Raw genomic sequence first — 7771 nt, 5'->3', positions numbered from 1 at the left:
ATGCAAACCAACATCCTCGTAACCAAGAAGAGAACATGGTAAGTGTCTATATAAGAATCCGGCTGAGAGCTCCGGACAGCAATTCGGCCAGAGATGAATGTGGGAATATAAACAAGGGGGCGCTATCAATAGCCCGCAGTAGCGGGGAAGCCCATAAATTGAGCGGATAAGCATGTATATACAGCACGTCATAAACAGGACATCATGTATTGTAGGTGGGAGTGGATAGAAGAGGTGAGAAAGACGGGGAAAGAAATAAAAATAAAATATATATATATATATATATATATAAAGACCACCGTAGAGGGGAGAGGGGGAGAGGATATACAAATGAGAATATACTGGCAAACATTTGTAAATAATTTCTTACGAGAAGGCCGCCATATATAATTCGACTCAGGAGTTTTGAGAATATATCATAATAGGTAGTAAACACGACATGTTGTATTAGTTAAAATGTGCAACCAGGTAAGTATACATAAAATAATGTAACAAAGCAAATATAAGGGGGTTAATCACGAGTAGGCAGGAGAGAAGATAAAGATTAAAGCAGGTAGGGTAAGAATAAAAAAAAAAAAAAAATATATAATAAAAAAATGAGAGCATAAGCAGACAGCTAAGTATACAATGGATCAGTAGAATTCAAATTCTTTAACTAGTATGGAATGAGGCGGACCAAAATTCCATACTGTGCATATAGGCGTGTATGTACAGCACCTCTAAAATGGAACATCGTGCATCGTAGGTAGGAACGGAAAGTCAGAAAACATGGAATGTAGCATTAGTGAGCATATGCAAAAGGTACATCGTATGATGGGTATGAAGGGAGAGTAGCGAGTTGTTAGGAAAGAAGGTTAAGATTATAGTGTGTAGTAGGTGAGGGGGAAGAGAAAAAAAATAAAAATAAAAAATAAATAAATAATTAAATAAATAAAAAATCAAAAGTATACACCCAAGTATACGGTGGATCAGCAGAAAACAAATGGACTAGTATGGAATGACGGGGACTGTAATTCTGCAGGGGGGAGTGAAAACAGACAAGGGAGACATATACAGTATACTCATATCTGAGCTACATCGGAACAATCAGCAATATCCTCTGAATCTGGGGAAAGGATCTCTTGCAAGTAAGCCTCCGCGTCGGCAGAAGAAGTAAAGTCAGCGTGGTTGTCACCGTTAAATATGCGCAGTTTGGCCGGGTATAGAACCGAGAATTTCATTTTAGCAGCCACTAATCTGGAACACACGGGATTAAATGACTTGCGGGCTCTTGTCAGTTCGGCCGAAAAGTCTTGGAAGATATACAGACGGTTGTTTTCCCATAGTAGGTTGCGGTGTTTCCGAGAGGAGGACCAAAATGCAACCTTATGTAGGTAGTTCAGGCACCTAAACAAAGTCACACGTGGGCGACCATCAGGAGATCGCGGAGGGGGGCCGACTCTATGGACTCGTTCAATTACTAGATCAGCGCAGACGTCAGTGATGCCAAGCAGAGAGGGGAGAGTGGTCTGTACAAAATTAGTGAGATCTGCTCCTTTCACCTTTTCCGGGAGACCCACTAACCGTATATTATTTCTCATGGATCTATTTTCTGCGTCTTCAATGCGGTTCCAGAGCTGGTAGTTTTCCTTTTCCAGCCGTTTCAGCTCGGTCTGTACATCAGCCATATCATGGCACAGATTCCCAATCCTGTTTTCATTGACAGAGACTTTGTGCTGCAGCTGCTGCAGTTGCTGAGTGATGTCTGTGACAGCTTTTGTGAGGAGAGGGGCCATCGCCCTTGTAATGGCATCTGTGAGATCAGCATGGGTGAGTGGGGCATTAGGGTTGCGAGAGGGCTGAGCAGCATCTGGGCGCTGCTGGGCAGGTGTTGATTTCTTATGCGCCGGAGACGCTGGAGGAGTAGTGATGCCGGGCGCCATATTAGAGTCAGCTTGGCGCTTCACTTGACGGGGAGCCGGCGCTTGCGGGGTCTGCTTCGCCTGCTGTGAGGAGGACAAATACTTGTCCATTAGTGCTGCGGGGAGCCGCGGAGTTTAGCGGGCTATAGTAGCGGCCGTGGAGGCTGAAGTCCAGCCTTTAGAAGAAATTCTGGGTGAATTGCAGCGGAGCTCCGGTGTCGCGCTGCCTCACACCATAACGCCGAAACCGGAAGCCTGATGTGGCTTTTATTCAAGAAGCACATCTTCTTCCCCCTGAAATTATTAAATTAAATATGTTACGGCGGTCAGGTTTGGCTTCTTCCACATACTCCTCTAATGCTTGTGTTAGGCGCCATGGTCCGCTTGTCTGCGCGGCACGGCGCCTAGCAACTAGGGACGCCGTGCACGTACAGCCGCCGGCTCCCTAGCAACGCTAGACGCCGGGCGCGCTGAGCCGCACGGACCCTAGCAACGGGGACGCCACTGGCGGACCGCGTTCCCCGTTGCTGGGTCCTTGGAATTAATAGGTGCACCTGTCTTTGGGCCGTGCAGCAAGGCAGCTGCACGGCATTTATGCTAAGCAGCTCTGTTAGCAGCTGATTGGTGGACTCCTGTTTAAAAACACTCCCAGGGCTTCTCACAGATGCCGGTAATAGCTTCCTGCATGCTGCCTGTGTTTGCTGAGAGTCTGTTTCCAGTCCTGCTGTATTCCGGTCATTCCTGTTCTCTGAAGTCCTGCACTCGGGAGTTGTCATCTCGTCCCTGGAGTCCTGACTTATCACCGTTTAACATCCAGTGGTGTTCGTGAGTCGCGGCTCTGCCGTGTGTAGCGGCTCGGCCGTTTTACCTTTTCATACTTTGTGTTTGGAGCATTTGCGGAGGGTTCCGCTTCCACAGGTCCACTCTGGTATTCGGCGGTGCCGGGTAGGAGTATTGGACAAGTGGATTTTGGTTGTTCTTTTCCCTGGCGGTTTCTCCGCACATACTTTAGGTTTTTTGTTAGCTCTTAGCCCCTGGCCGGTTTGTTTAGTTAGAGGGCCTCTTGTTATCATCCTGTCTCGGATTTCCCTTTGTCTCTCACTAAGACCGGGGGGCATCGGAGTTGGGCAGACATAATCCGCCCTTCAAACGCAGCTGCCAAGGGCTCAAGAAACCATAGTCTCGCAAGGGATTTCTGACAGCACGGGTGAGACAACAGAGTTAGGGCGCCAGGGGCTATTAGTCTTTCCTGCTCCCGTCCCCAGCATTCCGTTCCAGTGCTCCGGTCCTTGCCTTAAGATCTCCTCTGACCAGGAGTGCTGGAATCATAACATTATTACCGGCCATACCAAAAATTAAAATTAAACAGGGTTTAATTTTTTCATTTTTCATTCTGTTTGGTTTAGGTTGTTGGCCTCATGAATCCAACTGGTTTAGGGCCGAATCCAGGCCAGCTCATAGTCAATCAGATTCAAGAACTTACTCAGATGGTTCAGGATCTTTCTCTTCGGGTGAAGTCACAGGAAGATCTTTTGCGAGCCTCCCCAAGGGTAATTCCTGAACCAAAGATGCATTTGCCTGACCGTTTTTCTGGTGATAGAAAATAATTTTTTAATTTTAAAGAATCCTGTAAACTTTATTTTCGTTTGAGACCAACTGCCTCTGGTACTGAATCTCAGCGGGTTGGGATTATTATTTCTTTGCTCCAGGGGGATCCTCAGACCTGGGCATTTGGTTTAAAGGCAGAGGATCCTGCGTTGTTGTCAGTAGACGCCTTTTTTAAGTCTTTAGGGCTTTTGTATGATGACCCTGATAGAGAGGCGTCCGCTGAAAGTCAGCTGCGCGCTCTCAAACAAGGTAGAAATCCTGCGGAGGTTTATTGTACGGAGTTCTGCCGTTGGTCGAACGACTGTGGCTGGAATGATCCAGCCCTGCGCAGTCAGTTTCGCCTCGGCTTATCAGAGTCTATAAAAGACAGTCTCCTTCAGTACCCCGCTCCTGAGACTCTCGATAAACTCATGGAGCTTTCTATTAAGATTGATCGTCGTCTCAGAGAGCGGAGGGCTGAAAGAGGAGCGCCTGTAAGGTCAAGTCCGTGTGTATATTCCATTCCTGAAGACGTAGAGGAGCCCATGCAGATGGGTCTCTCCCGGCTATCTCCTGAGGAAAGAGCCAGAAGGCAAAATTCCGGTCTTTGTCTGTACTGTGGGGGTAAGGGATATTTTGCTCGTAACTGTCTGAACAAGTCGGGAAACGCTTTGACCAGGTGAATTGTGAGGGGGTTCACCTAGGTCTGCAGCTTATCTCCTCGAATAACTCCCTATTAGTCCCAGTTAAGGTTTCCTTTGGCAGCCTCAGTTCTTCGGTGTCGGCTTTTGTCGACAGTGGAGCTGCAGGAAACTTTATGGACTTAACTTGGGCTAAAGCCTTAGGCATTCCTCAGTTACCTTTGGGTAGGTGTGTCACCATGCATGGCTTAGATGGGAGTCCGCTGTCCAATGGGGTTATCTCTCTCTGTACACCCCCGGTACTACTTACTGTAGGAGCTCTACATTCCGAAAAAATCGAGATCTATCTTACACATTGCCCAGCAGTTCCAGTTGTCCTGGGTCACCCTTGGCTGGCCTTTCATAATCCCACCATTGATTGGCGGTCGGGGGAGATTTCTCAATGGGGTACCTTTTGTCATAAGGAATGTATTATGTTTCCAGTCAGAGTAGCAGCTGCCATTCCTGAACTCATTCCTGTGGAATACCAGGAGTTTGTTGATGTTTTCTCCAAAGGCAATGCGGACATTCTGCCTCCCCATCGGCCTTATGATTGTGCTATTGAGCTAATTCCTGGTGCCGCATTGCCAAAGGGAAGATTATATGCTTTATCCGGGCCAGAAACTGCGGCCATGAATGATTATGTTAAGGAGAGCCTAGGGAAAGGGTTTATTAGACCATCAAAATCCCCTTTAAGTGCAGGCTTCTTCTTTGTGGAGAAAAAGGATGGCTCGCTTAGACCGTGCATTGACTTTAGAGCCCTGAATAAGATCTCAGTTAAAAATACTTATCCTTTGCCGCTGATTTCTGTCCTCTTTGATCAGTAACGTTCAGCTGTGATTTTTTCTAAGATTGACCTTAGAGGAGCGTACAACCTCATCCGAATCAAATCTGGAGATGAGTGAAAAACGGCCTTCAGTACTCAGTCGGGTCACTACGAGTACCTGGTGATGCCGTTCGGCTTGTCTAATGCTCCAGCAGTTTTTCAAGACCTCATTAACGATGTGCTCCGTGACTTCCTGCGGAAATTCGTGGTCGTTTACTTAGACAACATCCTGATTTATTCTGAATCAATGGAACAACATGTTACCCAGGTGCGTCTGGTTCTTCAAAAGTTACGTGAGAATCATTTATATGCCAAACAGGAGAAGTGTGAGTTTCATGTCACGGAAGTATCTTTTTTAGGGTACATTATTTCCCCTCTGGGAATTTCCATGGAACCAAAGAAGCTCCAGGCCATCCTTAGTTGGGCGCAACCCACCACTTTAAAAGCAATTCAGCGCTTTTAAGGGTTTGCGAATTATTAAAGGAGGTTCATTCATTCTTTTTCTGACCTGGTTGCTCCCATTGTAGCTTTGACAAAGAAAGGAGCGGATCCTACCAACTGGTCGCGTGAAGCTGAGTTGTCCTTTCGGGCCTTGAACCAAGCCTTTGTCTCGGCTCCAGTCCTCAGACATCCCAATCCGGAATTGCCCTTTGTTGTGGAGGTTGATGCCTCGGAGGTTGGAGTGGGGGCTATCCTTTCTCAAAAGGATCCGGAGTCTCTGGAATTAGATCCTTGTGCCTTTATGTCCAGGAAATTCTCCTCCGCTGAATCCAACTATGACGTTGGTAATCGGGAGTTACTAGCGATAAAGTGGGCTTTCGAGGAGTGGAGGCATTGGCTGGAGGGAGCAAAACATACTATTTCAGTATTGACTGACAATAAAAACCTGCAAGACATCGAATCGGCTAAGCGGCTTAATGCCCGGCAGGCACTTTGGGCTTTATTTTTTACTCGTTTCAAATTTATAATCACTTTCAGGCCTGGTTCCAAGAATACCAAGGCGGATGCCCTGTCACGCAGCTTTCTTCCGGTTCACAATAACAGTCCTGTTACTCCCATACTTCCATCTTCGGTCATCTGGGCAGGCCTCACACAAGATTTATTTACCCAGTTAAAACAGCTTCAACACCAAGCTCCGGGAAATACTCCTGCTGGTCGTCTTTACGTCCCTGAGTTTTTGAGAGCTACTGTTTTAACTGAATTCCATGATAACAAAGTTTCCGGGCATCCGGGAATCTCTAAGACTTTGGAGTTAGTCTCCCGCTCAGTATGGTGGCCTGGTCTTTCTAAAGACGTTAAGGAGTTTGTTCATTCATGTCAGGTTTGTTCCCCGTTCCTTGCCTATCGGGCAACTTATGCCCTTAAATGTTCCTCTCAGGCCATGGTCTCATATTTCCATGGATTTTGTGGTAGACCTTCCCCTTTCAGCCGGATTCCGAGTCATATGGGTGGTAGTGGACCGTTTTAGCAAGATGGCTCATTTCATTGCTCTTCCCCGACTGCCATCTGCCCAAGGGTTGGCAGTTTTGTTTCTCCGCCATGTTTTCAGACTTCATGGGTTGCCTACTGATATTGTTTCTGATCGGGGTCCACAATTCATCGCACAATTCTGGAAATGTTTTTGTGCCTCATTAAAGATGAAATTGTCGTTAACATCTGGTTACCACCCACAATCCAACGGGCAAACCGAGCAAGTTAATCAATCATTGAAACAGTATTTGTGTTTGTATTCCGCCAAACTCCAGAATGATTGGTCCGAGTTTCTTCCGTTGGCGGAATTTGCTTACAATAATTCTTGTCATTCCTCCACTAAAGTGTCTCCATTCTTTTCAGTTTTTGGTTTTCACCCCAGAGCTAATTCTTTTTTTCATCATTCCTCAGTCTCCTCGATAACCTTAACCTCCCATCTCAGAGCCATTTGGAAAAAAGTGCACCTTGCTCTCAGAAAAGCGGCCTTTCGTGAGAAGAAATTTTCTGACAGGCTACGACGTCCTTGCACTTTTAAGGTGGGAGATAGGGTATGGTTGTCGACTCGTAACATCAGGCTTCAACAATCCTCGGCCAGATTGGGACCCAAATTTATTGGGCCATTTCTCATTATTAAAAGAGTCAACCCAGTTGCCTTCTGGTAACGTTTACCAAGATCTCTCAGGATTGGAAATACGTTTCATTGCTCCCTGTTGAAACAATACGTTTCTTCCAGTAGATTTCCTCGGAGGATCTCTCAGGGTAGATCTCCGGTGGATGTACAGGGACAACAGGAGTTCTTGGTGGAGAAGGTTCTCGATTCCAAATTTTCCCGGGGCCGGCTTTATTTTCTGGTTCACTGGAGAGGCTATGGTCCAGAGGAGAGGTCTTGGGTCCTGGATAAGGATCTTCATGCCCCGAGGCTCAAGAGGGCATTTTTTCGGGAATTTCCTCGGAAACCTGGCTTTAGGGGTTCCTTGACCCCTCCTCAAGGGGGGGGTATTGTTAGGCGCCGGTGTCCGCTTGTCTGCGCGGCCCGGCGCTTAGCAACTAGAGACGCCGTGCGCGTACAGCCGCCGGCTCCCTAGCAACGCTAGACGCCGGGCGCGCTGAGCCGCACGGACCCTAGCAACGGGGACGCCACTGGCGGACCGCGTTCCCCGTTGCTGGGTCCTTGGAATTAATAGGTGCACCTGTCTTTGGGCCGTGCAGCAAGGCAGCTGCACGGCATTTATGCTAAGCAGCTCTGTTAGCAGCTGATTGGTGGACTCCTGTTTAAATACACTCCCAGGGCTTCTCACAGACGCCGG

The sequence above is a fragment of the Pseudophryne corroboree genome, chromosome 7, assembly GCF_028390025.1.
Source record: "Pseudophryne corroboree isolate aPseCor3 chromosome 7, aPseCor3.hap2, whole genome shotgun sequence".
In the NCBI taxonomy this organism is placed as follows: domain Eukaryota; kingdom Metazoa; phylum Chordata; class Amphibia; order Anura; family Myobatrachidae; genus Pseudophryne; species Pseudophryne corroboree.
This window is presented reverse-complemented; position numbering follows the sequence as displayed.